The sequence below is a fragment of the Pyxicephalus adspersus genome, chromosome 5 (assembly GCF_032062135.1).
Source record: "Pyxicephalus adspersus chromosome 5, UCB_Pads_2.0, whole genome shotgun sequence".
NCBI classification, from domain to species: domain Eukaryota; kingdom Metazoa; phylum Chordata; class Amphibia; order Anura; family Pyxicephalidae; genus Pyxicephalus; species Pyxicephalus adspersus.
Window position 1 is genome coordinate 86,630,135 of NC_092862.1, and position 21,707 is coordinate 86,651,841.

Here is a 21,707-nt window from a genome sequence, read left to right on the forward strand (position 1 = left end):
AAATTTTATCGGGCAATAAGATAGGGCCCCTATTAGCCAAGCTGACAAAACCAACTGGGCCCAAACGCCACATTTCACAGATTTAGGACCCCCATTCTTCAAACTCCACAACTCCTTTTCAATTCTTAACACATATGAAAGTTATGAATAACTTTATGAAGCACAAGAGATCATTACAACTCCTACATTTTCACAAGTCCCTCCCTCTGGAACACAGGAATGGCCACACGAAAATGCTGTTTGAGACGGTATGTGCTGGGTGTGGCTCGTCTCGACATTCTCTTTCCATATTGTACTCCGAACTGAACGCTGCCCCTAAAAATTTCTCAGCTACATACCTCCAAGCATGGGAGGCGGAACTTGGGTATTCTATAGAGGCCAATCAGAAGGCTAAATTACTCACCCTGGTACATAAGTCCTCTATCAGCAGTGGATATCATATCCATATGAAACAGCCCCCACAGAGAGTTACATCGCTTCTTTCCTGAGGCCACTGTGACAGATGCTGGCATTGTGACTAGGTGAAGGGTAATATGCAACACATTTTCTGGGCATGCCCACTACTACGTCCCTTTTGGGTACAAGTGAGGACCCTTATTCAGAGAGTTACAAACCCCAATATACCATGGGATCTGGGGGGTTTTCTGCTGCACCATAATGCAGTTCCGGAAAAGGGTCCATTCTCAAACATCTTATTGTGGCTGCTGACTCTTGTATTCCAGTGTATTGGAAATCAAAGTTCTTCCCAACGGTGGGTTTCTGGCTTCACAAGGTGAACAACATTATGATGATGGAAGACCTTACGACTAGTTTACTGGGTACCCAAGATAAATTTAATGCTATGTGGGTTTGCTGGACATATTATAGGAAAACACTGGAGTTTAGGTGCCACCTAGATCCGACCCTTTCCGCCTACATGTTAATGCAATTTCCAGATTCTGTTATGTATTTCCATACAGGCTGACATTTCCTTTGCCCAATCTATCTATTGACTAAGTTATATTACTGATTTGATGCTGTATGTTACTTAACCGCAGATTTCCAATGGACTATGCAGAATGTGCTCTGTACTGTTTTTGTATGTCCTGAATATCCTTCTTTTATCTGTTCTGTTAATGGTATTATGTTTGTTTAAAATTTTTTGAAAAATAAAGAATGTTTAAAAGAAAAATAGAATGGGAAAGTTGTAGATTTTCTCAAAGATATTCAATGGTAAATCCTATAGCTTTGTCCTGATGTTTAGTTTGTCCCTTAACTTGTTTTTTTGTCAAACATATGCAAGACATCTGCCTCTGGAAGTGCTCAATTACAGTGTTCATCCAGATGCCTTTCAGTCATTTGCCACACAATGAATGAGGCACAGAACCTAAAACAGATGCCATTTCTATTTGAGAGAAGCTTTCCATTTTATAAAATTTTCTGCATTTTCAAGAGGGTGTGGTTTTTTGTGAACTGGGCATGGATCCTTCTTAGATTGTTTTTAACTAACTGCTGAATGTAAGGAAGGAAAAACTGAATCTGAAAACCTCCTATGCTTGCTTAATGGCAAACAAAATAAAAAAAAAAAAAAAACAGAATAAGTTCATGAAACTTCTTCTGGGTATGTCCATTAGTTTTCAGGAATGTCATAGACATGAAGAAGTCTGAACTGACCTTATTTTTTGCGGATGAGTTATATTGTCACATTTTGTATACCATGATGTTCAGGTGGATATTCTTTGGGAAAACTAGCAAAACATAAGAACTACCGGTTGACGACCACTGCTCTAAACAACTCTGCTCTTTAATTTCCCCATCCTCACATCTTAGCTCCCAAATATTTTCTTGACTTATTTCTATTATGTTTCCTCATCCTCCATAATACATGGAAATGTGAATTAGAGACTTAGTTCTCTCTTTGGCAGGTGTCGCATGGGTGAATTCTCTCCTCTCCGTTTTCTTTTTATACATTTATCTTTTTCTCCTTATCTTGCCCTTGGTATGCTAGGAAAATTACTCAGTTTTCATTTGTCCTTAAACATTTTTGAAGTAGTACTTCCAGAGACATGGACTTGGTATTTTATATGCTTCAGTATTAGTTTTATTACCTTGACTTTTATATGCATAGTTCTCCCTAGCAGCTTTTACACAGGCAATGTGCCCAGCACTGTGACTCCACCCACTCTCGTCAGCAGCTCTAATCTACCGAATGTATTGTGCCCAGCTGTCATCTGTACAGAAATTTAGTCCTTCTGATGACAATTGGGCGGGGGGAGCAGTTGCCAGTGGTCAGCATTATTGAGATCAGGACACTGGCAGGCCTGGCCCCATCTGCTAGCACATGCTGAGTGTTCTATATAAAAAAAAAAAAAAATGCCTGCGATATCTACATACCCACTTTGTTTAGTTCTACATCATCATCAATGCTACATCACTTCTGAATATTTATTAAAAAAAAAAAATGTTTTCTTCACCCAGGGGAAAAAGATGCCGATCACCTAATCACACAGTGTAAGATCAGGTGCTGTAGCAAAAAGAAGGAAGTAGAAGAGTGAATATGGTGGCACCCGTCGCTTCCTTTGTGTCGAGACAAAGAAGGATTCAAGGACAGTATACGACCGGATCGAGGAAAGGTCCAGCCCGAACACGGGATTAAAGGAAAGTGTTTTCTTTTTCTTTTTTTGGTTTGGTTCCACTTAAAGCAATTTAAGAAAATGGGTCATAAATAGAAGATAGAAATTCAGATCCCAAAGCATTTTGTAATTGTGTTTTATTTCATATGACTGTCTTTATTCATAACAATTAGTTTGCCTTTGTGTATTCCAAAAGTCAATCCCTCTGCTCACCTAGCCATCCTTATGTTACCCAGAAAAGTGAGGCCTGCAGAATAATGTCAGCCCTGCAGAGTAGAGTACTTTGAGTACTACCTGCCCCACCATAATTGCATGATTCAAATTAGGAAAAGAAAAACACTAGACAAATAAAAAACCCAAAATTTCACTAGTATCATTTTAAATCAGTACTAATAATACTACATTACGCAATATGGGAAAATACATACAAAAGTTCATACTTAGTTTGTTTATTTATTTTTTTGATGTTCTGAAGAAAAAAAAATATCATAGATGGGTCTGCCATTACTGTGAATGCCATATTCCGGTCAGTGCTCAGAAACTCTATGTACATACTCTTGCTGTCATTCTCAAATTGGGGGAATAATGAGAAGTAATGCAGGGTATGGCAACATTTCAAATTCTGTTGCTTATTACTGCATAACCACAGAGCAACCCTGAGCTGTCTAGTAGCTGAGAGCAGTATCAATGTTGTCACTAGAACTATGAAAGCAAAGCTGATGTTCTTTTGCTTATATGTAAAAATTACATTCCTGAACTCTGTCTCGAAGAAAGCGAGACAGAGTTCTGCCTTCACTTTTCTCTAAAGTAATATATACTTTCAACTGATTGTTATCAACACCTTTTCTAAATCTGCAATTGTTAATGAAATTAGATGTTTTACTTTGCAAGCTACCACACAAGTACATCCTCCCCTAAGGGAACTGGGCTGAAAGAAGGTGAACCTGCAACAGGCATATCAATACAGTGGGGTTGAGACCAGAGTTCCCAGAATAACGGAAAATCATGTACCACGATCAATGGATGTATTAAGTCTGGTACCACACCCACTTCATAGGTCACTGTCCCGCAGCCAGTCTCTACAGTCACTTTGGCCAGCGGATAATGCTTAGTGGCCCAATGAATACAAACATTCCCCACTCGCCTTTCGGGGATTACCAGGTCATGAGGTACGGCAGCACGTAAAAGGGTGACCCGGCTACCTGAGTCCAACAGGACCACAACACTAACCCCATTTACCTTGAGTTGATACTCCTGGGGACCTGGCTCCTGCAGGGGTGTAGCGCTGCAGACAGGATGAGCGAACATAGAGAAGCGGCGGGTGGCACCACACTCCATTGGTTTCTCCCCCTGTGGACAGTGTGCTGCAATATGCCCCAGTTGCTGACACTTCTAGCAACGCACCTCATCTCTGCCTCTGAGTGGGGCATCAAAATGGGGGGTTACTTTTCTTAGACCGTCAAACCTCTTTCCCCTGGGGGGTCCACCCTGGCATGGTCACCTGGCTCGGTTCTCCTGGTCAGATGCTGAAAAGGGCTTTGGAGTTGGCTCTCTGTAAACAAGCACCGGAGGATCCCACAAACTGCTGGGGTTTACTTTCGGGCCTCAGACAGGTCTCTGTAGTTGTAAACCGCTCAACAAGTGAGACCAACTGGTCCAGTGTTTTGGGATCTCCTTGAGCAACCCATCGGTGAGTGTCCGAAGGAAGTCTGCTCACATAGCGGTCGAGGACGTTTTGGTCGACAATGTCTGCGGGACTTGGTGTCTAGGGCTGTAGCCACTTGCGCAGAAGGTGTAGCAAATCAAACATTTAAGAGCGGGGCGGCTTATTTTCGTCAAACCGCCAGTCATGGAAGCCCGTACAGATAAGGTGACTCCCAGCCGGGCCATGATTTCTGCCTTAAGGATATTATAGTCTTTGGCCTGCTCTGCCATTAAATCAAAATATGCCTTTTGCGGCTCCCCAGTCAAATAAGGCGCCAGAACCTCAGTCCATTCAGCAGCAGGGAGTTTCTCCCTTTCCACAATCCTTTCAAACACCGCCAGATAAACCTCTATGTCATCATCTGGGGTCATTTTCTACAAGGAGCGGTGCACTGCCTTTTTTTACATTCAGAGTCCCAGATAACTCCTCCATATTCCTTGACTGAGCTGATACCCTCTGCCCCAGGACTGTAACCTGTTCCAGCAACAGACTGTTGGTTTTCTGCTGGGCAGCACTGACTTGCACCAAATGCTTTAATAGCTCCTCCATGGCAGGAGCCTCGCTGGGCAGCAATGTAGCAGCCTTTATCCAGGACATAAGCAGGTTACTGAGTCAAAAAAAACAAAAATGTATGCAGCCGTTACCCTTAGCAACCAGTCTGCCTGCATTCCTTACCATAGGTGGGAGTTAGCTTGACAAATGGTAGGCAACTAGTTGGACTGGATGCCACATCAGGATTTTATTGAAAAAAACAACAACAAAATTATCCCAACAGGATAGCTTAACGTCAGCTGGTTAAAAAAATCAAACACACAAGCACTTATCTTCAGCTGTCCCGTGTCTATAACAGTCCATTTTCAAAAAGGCAGAAAAACTAAAAAAACCTTGTCTGTAGATCTCTCTCTCCCTCTCCCTCTCCCTTTCCCTCTCCCTCTCCCTTTCCCTTTCCCTCTACCTCCCAGGAACACTGTGGAGAGGAATGCTCTCAAGCCCTCTCCATTAGAGTATTTTTCCTCCCTCTGCTCCCTAGTAGCCATTCCCTTTTTACTCCCTCTGGGAGCTGCACCTGAAATCTTCTCCAGCAGTGGGAAAATCCCGGGATGGACTGCTGGATGTGCTGTGGCTCAAAAAAGGTTGAAAAACACTGCCCTAAAAGACTTTCTAAGAGCAATCTTAGGAATCTGGAGAGCGATTGTGTCTGCAATGTGCAGGGAACTGACGGTGCAACTCTTTTATGGTGTCTATGTTTCCCCATTTCATGCTCACCAGATGGAAATCAGCTCGTCCCCTCAGTGTTCAGCCTGTGTCGGGGCCTCAGAGACCAACTTATAGCACATGCTGTGGTGCTGTGGTTACCCCAAGGTCAAGCACTTTTGGAGTGATTTAACTTTAAAGGGGGAGCATGTGCGGGTTAATGGAGATAGTGGTTGTCTTACTCGCTTCGCTCTCCTCCTGCGTTACACAGCTAGTTTTAACTCGCTACACCATGGTAAGACATCACAGCCCTTATCTTATAATCCATCTATACAGCTCCCGCAGGTGGTCTATGCTCCTGCGATCTAGGAAGCAGAGTGAGGGAGCCCGTAACTACGCAGCACTCGGCAGGTCCTCAGCCCTCCAAAATGGCTACTGTGGCTTGATGGTCTGGGCTTCTCCCATCATGACTTGCTGAATGCATGCTGTGAATTGAACTTCATTTCTGGATACTACACTATATTCTGCAGCTCATTGCCAATATGCACATATTTATCATTGTAAGCAATTACCCTAATCGGTGCCATTTTGTTAATAACTGCCACCATTTTGTTATTATAAAAGTTGGAAGCCTCCTTAATTTTTAGACAAGAATAGTTTTTAAGTTCTTGCATTCCTCTTATCTTCACACATGGCCTTGACGTGTTCTAAGCAAGATTTTGTTGCAAGGGAGTAGCTGGGGCCTATACAGAAAGCTGGTTAGGGAGGGCTTGCAGATGGTCTGGGATGATGGACGATTCCTGTGTAATAACATATTTAACATATATATACACTGTAGCTTTTCAACAATAAAATTGTAACAGTTAACCATTCACTTCGTGTGGAGTGGTTTCTGTTGCCAGGTTAGCACTGACTCAGATCACCTCTCTGCAAGATAGAAGTCCTTACAGCACCTAACAATCATATAATGGTTCCTTCTTTAGTGGTACCAGCTTTGAAGAAGGCATTGTATTCTTTCCACTGTCTGGTTGGATCATGACCCTATTAAAAAGAGCCCTGGGAGAGTGTCCAACTAATTTTCCTTGGCAGACAAATGACTCTTTATTGAAGAATAAATTGGTATGTTTAGAAATAGCTTCTTAAATTTTTTCACTCTTAAAAAATCGGAAAATACCTCACCTTCCATTATTTGGGTGGCACATATAGCTGCAATTAGAGGCTCCTTTATTCAAATTTCTTCCAATATCAAGTGAATTCAGAATGAAATTCTACAACAAAAACTAAAGCGTATGAGACTCTTCTTTATAGTCATAAACAGAAACTGTTGCAGGTTTTAAACTCTTGCAAAGTTTTTTTTTTTAAATAAAGCTTAATCTTTGCCTCACTATGAAAGCTGAAAAAGCCCTGCGCTGGGCAAAGTATAAATAATATGCTTGGGGTGATAAACAAAACAAACTAAATCCTAGATCCTCGATCCATTCAGTGTCCAAAAATTAAACTTCCAGATGGCTGCTATACTCAAAATCCTAAACTTACTTTAAGGTCCTTAAGACTTTAAGGTCCTAAAATCCATAGTGTCCCGGCCCCAGATGGATTTATCAAGTTATTTTATAAAAAATTTGGGGACAAACTAGCCCCTCATTTAGCTAACCTATTAAATTACCCTGCTTCCTGATTATAAATGTGCCTACAATAGTGGCAACCAAATCTGGGAAAGATCACTCTGATGTGGCAAATTATAGACCCATTTCTCTCATTAGACCTGATTTAATAAAACTCTCCAAGGCTGGAGAAGATACACTTTCATCAGTGAAGCTGGGTGATCCAACAATGGATTAGCATATGTTTTCGATCCTGGACCAGATGAATTCCAGGTTTGCTGGATCACTGATGAAAGTGTATTCTCTCCAGCCTTGGGGAGCTTTAATAAATCAGGCCCATTTATTGTGATTTAAAGATCATGACAAAAAGGTAAGCACTTCAACTTAATGCCTTTTTAGGATCATCCAGAACAGGTGGGCTTTGTGTGCTTTCAGCAGGACACTGATCATGCCAGGCAAGTCATTGGCTTAATCAATTTGATTAATTCTTCTTGAGACAGAGGTCCCAGGGGAGAGATGATGCTCCTCTCTATTTACCTGCAAAAGGTGCTTGATAGCCTGTCCTCCATTTGAACCAGATGGGATTTGGTTCATATTTCTTTAAAATATTTGGCACTGTATATGCAATGCCCCTGCAGCTTCCATCTTTTTGAATGGCTTTATTGCCTTTCCTATTTATAATAAACTGGAACTAGGCAGGGATGCCCTTTATCCTTTCTTCTGTTTGCCTTAGCAATTGAACCCTTAGCAACAGAAAAAAAATGTAACCCAGATATTAAAGGAATTCAATGTGGCTTTAATGTGGCATAAATAAAGTTAATGTACTCCCTATACTATTATAATTATTTTGCACCCTCTAATCAACTGGACAATCGGATATTGTCCGCGGAGGCTGATCTGCAGTTGCTGGGCTCTTATGATCCAGGACTTCACCTTCAGCTTATTCTGTAGCTTCAACAGACAGCAGCAACAGAGCGCCAAGCTGAGAGGGAAGCAGCAGAGTGCCTGGCGGCGATGGAGGCAGCAGAGTGCCTGGCTGAGATGGAGGCAGCAGAGGGCCGGGCTGAGGGGGAGGCGGCAGAGCGGCAGGCTGCCCGCCAGTGTGAACTGTAGATGACTAAACTCCAGTTACAGCGTCAAGGTCAATCATCCAGTTCCCCAGAGTGGCGATTCTCTGGTGAGAGACCTTAAATTTCCAGTGATGAACAAAGACAGAGATAATGATACATTTCCACAGTCTTTTGAAAAAGCGTGTTGTCAGTACCAGTTACCCCAGGAGAAGTGGGCTGGTTACCTGACTCCAGGGTTGAGAGGCAAAGCTTTGGATGCTTTTGTAACATTGCCTCTTGAGATGAATGATAACTATAAAGCTATAAAGGACGCTTTAATTACAAAAAAAAAACAGTAAGGGAAAGAAGTATTTGATCCCCTGCTGATTTTGTACGTTTGCCCTCTGACAAAGAAATGACCAGTCTATAATTGTAATGGTAGGTTTATTGTAGGTGTTAGAGACAGAATAATATCAAAAAAACCCTCAAAAACCCAGTGCTCAAAAGTCAAAGCTTGATGTGCATTGTAATGCGTGAAATAAGTATTTGATCCCTTCGCAAAAGATGACTTAGTACTTGGTGGAAAACCCCTTGTTGGCAATCACAGAGGTCAGACGTTTTTTGTAGTTGACCACCAGGTTTGCACACATCTCAGGAGGGATTTTGTCCCTCCTGATAATTGCAGAGCTCCTTCTAGTTCCGGGAGAGGAGGCAAACCACCACCACCATCTACTACGTTTGCCACAGCAAGCGAAGCACCGCAGCGACCAACACCTGCGGCTTCCACCATCAAATTTGGTTCAGCGGATCCTCGGTAGTGCTTCAGCTTTGGCAAATCTGGTCAACTCCCGATCGCCTGTCCTTCACCCAAGCAGATGACAGCACTGAGGCAGCCCACTAAGAACTCCTCTAATGTGTTGCTTGTTGCTTTAGGAGTAGTGGGTCATACAACAAATCATCAACCTGTTAACTTGAACAACCAGACGGTGATTGGCTTTTGGGATACAGGTTCAGATGTCACCCTTATACAGCCCAACCTGATCAACCAGGAGAGTATCATTCCCAACAAGTATCTTACTCTTACTGAAGTTGGAGGCACACGTTCCTTTGTGCTTACTGCAGAAGTTCACATTGATTCAAGGGCCAGTAAGGGTACCAAAAGTCTCGAATAGGTTTCCGGTACCAGTACTGCTTGGAGCAGATTTAGGCACTCTTATCACCTACTATGAACTGTCTGGAGCTATCCAGGATTTTTCAACTGGACCTTCTGAACATTCCAAGGTACTAAACAATTATGCAGAAGCATCACCAGAAGGACCTGGGGATAGACAGAGGGAGGAGAGTGGGTTGGAAAATAACAATTCTCCAAAGGAAGGGGATCAAGAAATGATTAATGATGTGTGTGTACCCATATCTAAGCAAATTGGAAATGTTGGCAAAGCAATCATGAGCTGCAGATGAAAATGTGATAACCATTGCTGAACCAGTTGCCAATGAGATGTATGAAGGTGTAGACATTGCACAACCAATTATCACTAAAATTGATGACAAAATATTACCTGTGTTGGCCATCACTCGCAGTGCTGCAAGGGTTGCTCAGGTCCAGACTACAAGATCAGAGCATGGGGAGTTCTGCTAATCTATCACTATGCTTTGATTCAGTAGGCTCAGTCTCAGAGTCACTCCCTCTGTCCTTGTTTGCCACAGGACAAGCAGAGGTGGCAGGTGGTGCAGCCTTTATACAAGCACTGCGGGAGGACCCAAGTCTGGAGTCACTTGAGGACTTGGCTTCTAGGCCTGTAGAGGAGGGGGCTAAGTACAAGGTGTACTGGGGCAAGGAGAAGCTGTACCGAAAGGAAGTGCTAACAGACAGCAGTAAGGTAAAAACAGTCAAAATAGCTTATCTCATGCCTGTATGCAGTCAGCCTGAACAGGAAGAAGCCGATCCATTACTGAATTTGTAAGCTGATACCAGAGAGGTGAGTAATGAGCCAAGCACTAATTCACAACTCTCCCTCATCAAGAATGATTAGTTGCTAAAAGTGTTCAACACAGCACAGGTGCACATTCACTGCAAAACCAGGGAGAGAGCACCTTGCTGTTCACAAAGTGGACACAGGCTTACATCCTCCTATTAGACAGCTGGACTACTGTGTCTCACAGGAGGTACTCTCTGACACGTGGAAGGAAATTGAGGAGATGCTGATCATTCAGAAGTCCCACAGTGCATGGGCATCCCTGGTAGTTTTGTTCCCCAAAAATGATCAAACCACCAGGTTCTGTGTGGACTACAGAAAACTGACTTCACCTACTCTGATGCCTACCCAAAGCCTAGAATCGATGAGTTGTTGGATAAGCTGTCAGGTGCCTGCTATCTGACAATCATGAATCTAAGCCAGGGGTACTGGCAAATTCCCATATCACCTGAAGCTTGAGAAAAATCTGCCTTCAGCACCCCATTTGGGTTATTTGAGTTTTTGGTAATGACTTTTGGGATGAAAAATGCACCAGCCACCTTTCAGAGGGTTGTAAAAGATCTATTGGAAGGACTGGGTGAATTTGCAGTTGCCTTTCTGGATAATATAGTAGTGTTCAGTAACACCTGGGAAGAACACCTCAATCATCTGTCGCAGGTGCTGGAGATCGCATCTTCCATTCTGACATCGGGTAGGAAGTGGCACCCTGAGACCAGAAACAGCAAAAAAACAGGTAATGTAGTTTTTGGGAACTGATGGTTACTACCGAAAGTTTGTACCCCATTATAGCACCCTGGCCAAGCCCCTGACTGACTCAACCCAGAAGAAAAAGCCCAGAACTATGGAATGGACACTGGAGTGTGAGGTAGCCTTTCAGAGTTTGAAGAAAGCACTTGCTAGTGCTCCTGTTCTTCAAGCCCCAAATTTTACCTGCTGCTTTTTAGTACAAACCGATGCATCCTCCTATATCTTAGGCGCAGTACTAAGACAGGCGGGAGATGAGCATCCAATCATGTACCTTAGTAGGAAATTGCTTCCTAGGGCGTTGGCATATGCCACAATTGAAAAAGAGTGCCTTGCGATTGTGTGGGCCCTACAGAAGCTGCAGTTATACTTGTATGACCAAAGCATCACAGTCATCACTGATCACAACCCACTCAGTTGGCTGAACCCTACTGCACATGACAATGGGAAGTTGCTTTGTTGGAGCCTGATTTTTCAGCAGTATGACTTCACAATTCAACACAGAAAAGGCATCAGCCACAGTAATACTGATGGCCTATCTCGCCAGGCCGAGCCAGTGGAGGACAGTTGCACTGTGAAGAATGGAGTGATCCCTCCCATGCTCTCTCTTATTGGGGGGAGGAGTGATATTAATTCTTGAACTGCCCTTTAAATATAAAATTGTCTTCTTTTAAAATGCCTTTACCTGGAGATTGTCTCTCTAGCAGACTAGGGTCATAAATTTCCCCTTATCAGGTATTTCTTTATCTGACAACCAGGGTCCTTCCAGACCCTCTAGTCCCAACACTTGCTGTGACTATCTGGTTTTTGTGTCTGCAAGACTCAAAGGATTCATATCCTTTAAGGCTATCCATATCCATAAGGCTAGACAGAGTGTCTCAGCTTGAACTTTGAGCTGTATTTTGAAACCCATTTAATAATAAGCTTTATATGTCTAATATACGGTTCTGTAAAAAATAGTAGTTGACTGATTCGTAGTGGGATCATTATGGTGAGCATTTTGAGACCAAGAACTCTTAGGTCTCTTAGGCCTCAGGAAAGCCTGGAAACCATATTTAGCCTGTTCTGTGAACCATAAGTCACAGACATGCCTAGTTTGGTCTTTGTGAACTCCTTATTTTGTGGTGATTAATAATCTGGGGGTTGGTATTTCATGAAACCTGTACTTATGGAATTAATAATAATGGCTAGAACAAAGCCCCCTTGGGAATGTCTACAAGCACCCTAATCTATGTGGACACAGTCCTTCAGACAGCACCCACCCTGCTATCATTGGATGGTCTTATTAGTCCTACCTCTGTTGTTGGCATAGGAAAAGCCATGTAAGCCTAGCATAGAGAGCCCTCACTTATACCATCCTATTGCTAGGTAGAACAGCACTGACACATTGAGTACTGCAGGTAGGTAGTGACTCTGGCTATTAACTTGGACTTTACACAGCAACCTGGATCAGGAAAACCAACTCTACCTAAGTGTTATTTCGCAGTTTTCCCTTTTCTTTTTTATCCTGTTGCTATAGTTCTGGTATTATTTGATTAGTCCTTATTTTTCTGTAATTGTTTTTGCACTGTTGTATGTTTTTACCTTAATAAACACTATAAAAAGTGTAAGCTGAATCTCTGAATGTTCTAAGTAAAAAAAGGGTAACTTGCTAACCTGAAGACAGTACTATAAATATTGTGATTACTGCGAGAAGAAGAAACATACCTGTGGTTGCCAAGAGTCACGGTGCATCTAAGTACATGGTGGCAGTCTACCTGTGATGGTGTGTGTGGTAAGGGGTAACAGAGTGGTTAACCTTGCCCCGTGACAGCCCTTCTCAGCCTACTGGTGCGTGGACTTTTGCTGGGCATGCTGAAAAGTTTATGCGCAGGGGTGGGGACTGAGTGTGCGTTCACCACACCCTCCAAATCCTGCTCCCTAATAAAACCCTCTCCTTCATTCAAAGGGATTTTCTTAAATTTATTTGGGGAAATAAGGGCCACAGAATCAATAACTATACACTTTAAAAAATCTTGGTGGGTTGGAATTCTATATTATTTTTTTTTATCACTACACAACAAAAATTTTAGAGCACATGTCACAATGGCCCTAATTCATCAAGCAGAATCGGACGCTCGCTCGCGCATTCGTATTCGCGATCCGAAATCTTACGCTGTCGCGCAATTCAGCAACTGAAAAAGCTCGCGGCCGGAGCCGCGCATCTCCAGCAGCTTTACACTGGCGAGCTTGCATTAAAAGTCACTGTTCCCCTAAAAAATCATTCTTTCTAATGGCACACATATTACCCTTAGCAGCTTAACAGATCCTCCTTAATCGCGCAGCTGAAATCTAATCGCCTTAATTGGCAGATTCGCGACCCCTATTGCTCATTACTATCAAGGCAGGAATCCGGCTGGGAGTGAGGAGGCGAGTGTACGAGCGCACTCGACTCCGGACCGCGGGAAACCGCGCTCGCTGGTCGCGCGTACGTTCGCACTTCCAGCGAGCACGGATTTCATTGATGAATTAGGCTCAATGTCTCAGTCTCAGTCCCCAATGGACTGAGACTGAGGTGCTTTCTTGTGCCCCCATACCTATTGAAACTTTATTGTCCTTATTAGGGGTGTGATATCACAAGTTTGCAATTTTTTATTTGTTATTTGGTAGTTCCACAAAGTGAACTGTTTTGCTATATCAGATAGCCTCCTATGTTAAAATGAAAGATCTAAGGGGGAACTACCCCTTTTTGCTCCTCAGCATTTAAGCAATCCTGAACCATAGCCGGTGGCCGGATCTCTCTTATCTACTACATTTTTGTTAGCCCAAATTCTAAGCTATGCTATATGGACATGTGAGAAAGGGATCTGAACTTGACTTAGGAACTAGAGGACTGTCAGGAAGTAGCGAATAATATGTCTCTATTTACACCCTATTGGTGGAGGCTAGTTATAAACCTCTCTTATGTTGGGACTTGAATCCAGAGAGAGTTGCTACATTTTACCCTTCTGCCTCTCCTCTATTTTTTGGGGGGTTGTGGACAGGTTGAGCCAATGGCTCAAGAACCAGAAATCCAGGGAATAGACACCAGTGACAGGAGGCACAGGTGACACGGGAGACACAGGGATCACTGCAGACATAGAGGAACACTAGAACAGCACAAGGGAACAGGCTGGGAAACACCACGTTGCACGAACACAGAGTGCTGTGTCTGAGCTAGCTAAATAGCCACGGATGGTTAAGAGACTATTTCCTGATTGGCCGGTGGGATGGGCGAAACTGATAAAACTTGAAAGAGCAGGCGCACCCAGGGTAAGGACTACCTGCAGGGGGTAGGTCCCTGCACTTTAACGAAGAAGAGGTAAGTGTGACACTTTAATAAATATCCTAAAATCCCAAGACAGAGCTTTGTTTGGTAAATTTGATTTGACTATCCCTAAATGTATCAGGGGGCTAATTCAATATATCTTCTTGGCAGCTAAAAAATCTAATGCTAAATACTGGAATTCAAGGACTTTACCTCTGAACTGGTAAATCCATGGATTATGATAATCCATGGATTATGATCAATGATCAACTTTCTGCTATTTTGGATAATAATTTAACAGTATTTGCAGTATTTTACATAACTTATTATTGGTTGTTTGTAGAGGTATTTATATATTTTTGTATCCTACTATGTTCTTCCAATTCCAATGTACTACCCTTTTTTAAATCCTACTTTTGTAGTGTTTTTTTTAATTTATTTCATGATTTTCAAAAAATGGCACTGTTGTAATTAATATTCCTTCTTTCTTCTTTTCTTTTTTTGTATTACAAGTACTTTATTAAAAAAAAATATTGAAAAATATTGAAATGCATACACTTTTGGAGACTAGGCACATCATTTGCACTATGGCAAAGTGCAGAGGAATGTGGAAAGCTCCTAATAATAACACTTGCCCAAACTGAGTAGTATGTGTAATGAACTTCCTATACAAATTTGCCAAACCTAAAAAGCTCTGAAGACCCTTGAGGTCAGTGGGTTGCGGCCATTCCAGAACTGCTAAGACCTTGGTTGGATCCATGGCCAACTCGTGATCTGTGGAGAAGATCAGATGAATAAATCAAAATATCATCAAGATACACAACCACAAATTTACCCAGAAATTCTCGGAATACATCATTCACAAATTCCTGGAAGACTGCCGGGGCATTACACAGACCAAAGGGCATTACTAAGTATTCGAAATGCCCATCCCTGGTGTTAAATGCAGTCTTCCATTCATGCGGACAAGGTGGTAAGCACCCTTCAAGTCTAGCTTGGTGAATCGGGCACCATTGACCTGAGAGAACAGGTCATCCATAAGGGGCAAAGTGTACTGATTCTTCACAGTAATCTTGTTTAGGCCCCTGTATTCAATACAGGGTCTTAACCTGCCATCCTTCTTCTCCACAAAAAAAAAAGCCAGCACCCGGAGGGGAAGAGGATGGCCGGAGGAAGCCCTTCTCTAAGTTTTCTTGGATGTATTCTTTCTGGGCCTTTATCCCTGGCCCAGTGAGATTGAACAAATGACCCCTAGATGGCATGGTACCTGGGAGTAACTCAATGGGGCAATCATAGGAACGATGAGGTGGGAGTTTGTCAGCTGATCAGGGGCAGAAGACATCAGCAAACTCCTGATAAGGGTCGGTCAGTTTTTTTAACACCTCAAGGGCCCGTACTGGCATTACTGGAGTCAGGCATCTAGCCTGACATTTTGTTCCCCACTGAATGATTTGACCCGACTCCCAATTAATGATAGGGTTATGGGATTTCAACCAAGGGAGGCCTAAAATCAGGGGGGGTTTTACCATCCTGATCACAATAGGGCAGATCACTTCCTTATGGGAGGCCCCCACTGTTAACTGCACTTCTGGGGTAAAAGAGGGTGTAAGACCCTGTTGAAGAGGGGTGCCATCAATGGCGGCTAAGGACAGTTCAGGCCCAAGAGGGGCGACTGGTATTCCCAGTTCATAGGCAACATCTTGGTCCATTAGGGTACCATCTGCCCCGGAGTCAAGAAAGGCCATGACTTGGTGGGACTTCCTATCCCAGAATATGGTAGCCGGCACCAGGATGCGTCGGGTAGACCAGGCCAACGGGTCTGAGAGGCTCCCTTCTCCACCCCCGATACACTGGAATCTTTCAGGTCCTTTGCAAGGGCATGTCCTTGCCCTGTGACCAGGACAAGTTTGGAGGACCCAATCTCCATGGGTTCCCCCAGGTCAGGCATAGAGGATTGAAACTTTGCAGGTGGTGTGGCGTTGGAAGTATTCACCAGAGGTCTAGGTTTCAACTGAGGAGGAGAACGACTCCTGGTTCTATGGACGGCTCCTCCGGTCAACACAGATGGACTGCTGTATCGCAAGATCCAGGGTGGACGAAGAAGGGAGACCCAACAGCAGGTCATGGACTTGATCGCTGAGACCTTGACGAAAGCGATGTAGTAGAGCTGCGTCTCCCCAATGGGTACAGGTGGCCCAGTGCCGAAATTCTGGTGCATATTCTTCCAGGGGATGTCTCCCCTGAGTTAGGTATTCCAAGTTTATCTCTGCTCTCCGGGTCAGGTCCGGGTCATCATAAATCACCCCCATAACAGCAAAGAAGTCAGTGACAGAACTGAATGCAGGATCATCTGGAGGCAAATTGAATCTCCATCTCTGCGGCTCACCTTTCAGGAGGGAGATGACCATTCCAATACATTGGTGTGTTGTCCCCGAGGCAATAGGGCGAAGTTGGAAGTACAGAAGACAGAAGTCCCGGAAGTTGAGGAAGTCCTCTCTGTTCCCTGAAAATTTCTCGGGTAATGGAATCTGGGGTTCCACTGGCACAGCTGGGCTGGATACATTTGGACCCGAGTCTTGCACTGGGAGCGACCGTAATTCACCTGCTATTTCCAGGAGGCGCTCACAAACCTTCGTGGGGTGACCGGTGGGAGCCCCTAATGCAAGCTCCTGTAGGCCCCGCTGGATTTCCTCCATTAGGGCTGGGTGGTGTGTGAGTGGCCCGCTATACTGTAATGCGCCTGGGCACACAAACCACAGCAAACTCCAAGAATCCTTTTATCAAGTTTTAATATCATCATAAAACAAGACAAGGGTTATTTACAGATGATAAGTCCGATAAGCGTAGTACAGGAGGGTAAGGCAAAGGCGGGTCAGGAACAATCTGAGGTCAGGGCAGGCAGCAGGCAAGAGTGGTCACAAACAATCCGAGGTCAGGGCAGGCAGAGTTCAGGCAGAATCAGGTTTCAGACCAGGTCGCTATGGTAATGACAAACTGGATTAACATAAACCAACACAAAGAAAGCACCAAAGCACACTGTATTCACAGAGGCTTATAGCGGGCAATAGTGTTCAGGACAGGTTCTCCTTAAATGGCCAGAGTGACCAATGACCTTGCGCCACCTTGTGCCATTTGATAGGAGGGTAACTGAATCCCCTGCGGCCAAACTATGTCACGCCCTGCAGCAAGGCAGCCGAGTGCTGAGCAAGGCAGCCGAGCCTGCAGCAAGGCAGCCCTCGGGGTGTACAAGAGGCACACGTGGTAGCGCATGCACCTCTTCCCACAGCACCCCTGGGACGTGCCCTACTTTGCACCTCGACAGGAGTGCTAAGAACAGGACTTTCAGTAATCACGTCCATAGAGATGCTGGGGATGCCGCCTGGCCGCCTGCACAGAGAGACACGCTGCGAGCAGGGCAGGAGCCTCGGCCATGCTGCCTGCTGCAGCGGCGTCTCCCTCTGCGGCTGGGATCCCCAGGGACACCGCGGGCTCGCTGGACAGGTAAGTTCCTTACAGTTCGCTTATCGTCTCTTACCTAACAATCCTCTTGTAATGTTATAATTTCATTGCCGAGTACTGCCACTTATTGGTATTGTGCAGAATACGTCAATTGCATGTTCCCCTTTGTTCCATGCTTGTGTAGATATTTTGTAATGTACGTTTGTACATGTTGATTCCTCACAAAAATAAAAAAAATCAAAGCAAAAACTTTATTCAGCCCAAGAAACTGACCTGATATGTATTAACATGTTTTTACAGCTATTTTAGTTATGAGCCTTCTTGGGAATAGCGAGCAAATTTGTGACAACATTTGCCAGTCTACTTTTCTTGCTGCCTCCCTGACATGTTTTTGCTGCTGCTTCGGTGTGTGGGAGTTTATGAGGATCAGGCCTCATTACCTGTATTGTTTTGTAAGTATATGCTAAGTGTTGCTATTTTGAACAATGCGTGTATTTGTATATTATATGCATAATTACTGTGCCTTGGTATGTGCATTTTATATAGGAAGAACACTTAATAATAAATAAGAATATGGAGGTGTTACACATTTTTTTGCTTTTTTTGTGATTGTATTATTATTTGTATATTGGTTTGATAATTTAGTGAGGATTATTGGAATTTTTTTGTTTTAGACAATTATTACATTATGTAATTTTTTTGCACATGTGTGCTTGTGCAGATATAGAAGTGTACATATATGTGTCACACTTACCTCTTCCTCACTAAAGTGCAGGCATCTCTCTCCTGCGCATGCGGGCAGTTCTGACTCAGGGCGTGCTCTGATCACAAGCTTTATCAGTTTTGCTCAATTTGCTGGCCAATCAGAAAATAGCTTCTTAATCATCCCTGACTATTTAGCTAGCTCACACACTGCACTCCATGTTCGTGCAACTTGTCACCACTGGGGCTGAGTCCCTAGTTCTGTTGAACTAGTTCCTGTACACCTGTTGGCTAATTCAGTGACTCATCTATCCAGCTCCTGTGTTTACCCCTCGTTGTCCAGTCTGTTAGTTCCCAGCCAACTTCCTTGTGTTGTTCCAGGGTTCCTGTCTGTCTGTGGATATTCCTGTGTCACCTGTGCCTCCTGTTGCTTCCAGTGTCTCCTGTGTTCCCGGTGTCCACAGTGGCCCCTGTCTCACTGGTGTCTGCCTCCTGAATCCCTGGTAATTGACCCTTGGCTTGTGACCTGACCTCTCTTGCTTGCTGCCTGCTTGGACCCTGGCCTTTCTCAACTATCCTTCTGCTTTGTGATTTGGTGTGCCCAAGGACCGCAACCTGGCAGTAACCAGCTGCACAACATCCTCACCAGAGGCTCTGGAAAAGACCTGGTTACTGCTTAGACTCTGCACATTAGCCCATCCCATGGCTCACACCACCTCCATGCAAGCCGTAGCGCCCCTCAGCTGGCCCTGTCTCTCCAAGCATGACAATATGTGTATGCGAATGGGTACACATGTGTACATACTGGTGTATATATATGTTAATGTGTGGTTTAAAAAAGTATTTTTTTGTTTTCAGGGTAATAATGGTTTGTTATTTTATCAAATATAATGAGGATCAATGATCAGTGTGCCATATTAGAATTGATTGATGTTTTAATTATTGTTTCTAGTTTTTTACCCCTTTTGTCTGTTCCCCATGTCAGTGCCTTCCCACTATTAAGAATTATGCAGAGTATGATTCCTCAATTTGTTTGGGGCAACAGATGACCAGGGGTACCCAATAAATATTTTTTCAGCCTAAGCAAACAGGGGAATCTCAGTTCCCTATATTTCCAATTACTAAATAGCAGCCCAGCTTGCGCATGTATCAGTAAACCACTCTACTCTGGATATCCCACTGTGGGTCTCTATCAAGACAGTCAGGTGTCCCCTCTCTCAATCGATGCTTTGGGTTCCCCCCTCGGCTTGTGGATGTTTCACAAATCCAGTGTTGAAACATACACCGCAGGTTTGGGACAGACATAAAATATCGGGGTAGCTTATATCGCTCCATGTGCCTCTTGCACCCATTTTTCACAATCCAGCATTCTCACGGGGTCACTGGAATTATGGTGCATTTAAATGGTGGCAGTCAGGAAAAATTACTAGGATTTATAACATGCTGTCACCTCAGGGACAAATAAACCTTCACTTTCCAGAGAAATACCCATGATATCCCCTCAGTTGAGATCTGTTACCACTCTACCCGCAGTATCACCTGCATCCCTGTAGCCATCAATTTTTACACCATCTTCAGCATACCATGCACAGAAACTAAGGCTGTGCACAGCTGAAGGGGATTCTGGAGTAGATGCTGCAGCCAATCCACTGATTGTCCAGTCCTGTCCTGCCATTGGCAGTTGGGCATTTTTAGACCTCTCCAGTTGCAGACTCAGGTGGCTGGACCCTCAGTGCACTTCCTGCCTCTCTGCCAACTAGTCATTTGTTTTAATTCTCTGTGTTTGATGTCGGCCTGTTACCTGACTCTGCTTTGTCTGCTGCCTGTCCTGACCTCGGCGTGTCACCTGACCTTCGCATTGCCTGCCGCCTGCCTTAATCCCGGCAGGCAACCCATAACAAGATCTTTTTTATTTGCAGATTTCACTTTGTTGGTGAAATCTGTAAACAGATTACCAGCCGCTCCGCCTTACTACATTCAAAAGTGTCTGTAGATTTCTCTCTAGCCCCAAAGGTAACATCATCTCCTTACTAGATAAACAAGCCTTAAAGCCACACACTTATGTGGCTAATTGGGAGAAAGACCTACAGAGCACCTTAGATGTGGAAATATGGTGCTTAATTTGGGTTTTCACTACCAGGCGCTTAACTAGGAGTTCGGCGGTGAAAGCAAACTATAAACTTCTTATGCGATGGTACATGCTGGTCAGACTATGTAGATTCACAAGTACCTCCACTGGTTCATGTTTCAAAGGCTGTCCTTCTAGGGGAACCGTTTTCCACGTCTGGTGGAAGTGCCCTAAGATACGCAGATATTAGATAGGAGTTTTTCAACTAGTCTATAGGGTCTTTGGGAAATCAATTCCCAAAGACCCCAAAGTAGCCCTCCTAATTCTCCCAATTCTGTTTGCTTCAAAATATTTTACAGCCACAAAACAAGTTTTGGCTAAAGCTTGGAGCTCCGCCCTGCCCACAGTTACACAGGTGAAACATAAAATGTCTTTGTACCTCACTAATGTTAAACTGTCAGCTACCCTGAATGATTCAAAGGTAAAATTACCATGCATAACACACTACCTACCAACAGATTTCAACTGGTCACTGTTAACCATATAATATATAATGGTGTACATACTAATGGAAAAAAGTTTGCAGGCTAACGATAAGGTCATGGTCCCACAGACATTTGGGATGTCTTTAGGTATTCCCCAAGCCGAAACCCCCCACCTCCCTCGCCCCTACTCACCTATGTCTTGTCTGGTTTATGTTGACTTTGGTTTAAATTTGCTCATTCTGATTGTTTAGGATTTCTTGCAATGGTACTGTATTGTGCCTTTCAATTTTGCTAACAGAAATGGAGTTTTTGGCCCATGGTCTCTTTCATATACCTGCTAAAGTTGTTGTTAGGATGATGGAAGATCCTCCTTTAATGTTCCACTTGTCAGCCTACCCAATTTATTTGTTTCCTCCCCCTACCATTTCTTTTTGTATGTTCTACAAGTGTCTTGATTTATTCCCTTTTGTTTACTTTTTGGAAATGTTTGTATACTTTTTTGGAAATATTAATAAAAATTATTGAAACAGAATTATTGTTTCTTGATAACACTGGAGAACAATTTTGAACACATTTTTTGTTGACTTCAATTTTTAAGCTTATTTACACTAAAATAGGCATGCTGATTCCGAAAGTGCAGTTAGTTTTCTTCTATCACGTCAGGTTTTTTCTCTATGCGATTACTGTAGCGTGGATTTGTTCAGGCTATTCATTTATATGCAAGACAGTGTGGTCAGAGGTTGTGCGCTGCTCTACGTAGTGAATAAACAAAATGTATTTTTCTTCTTACACACGTATTTCCTTTCTTTCAGATCATGTCTGGCTC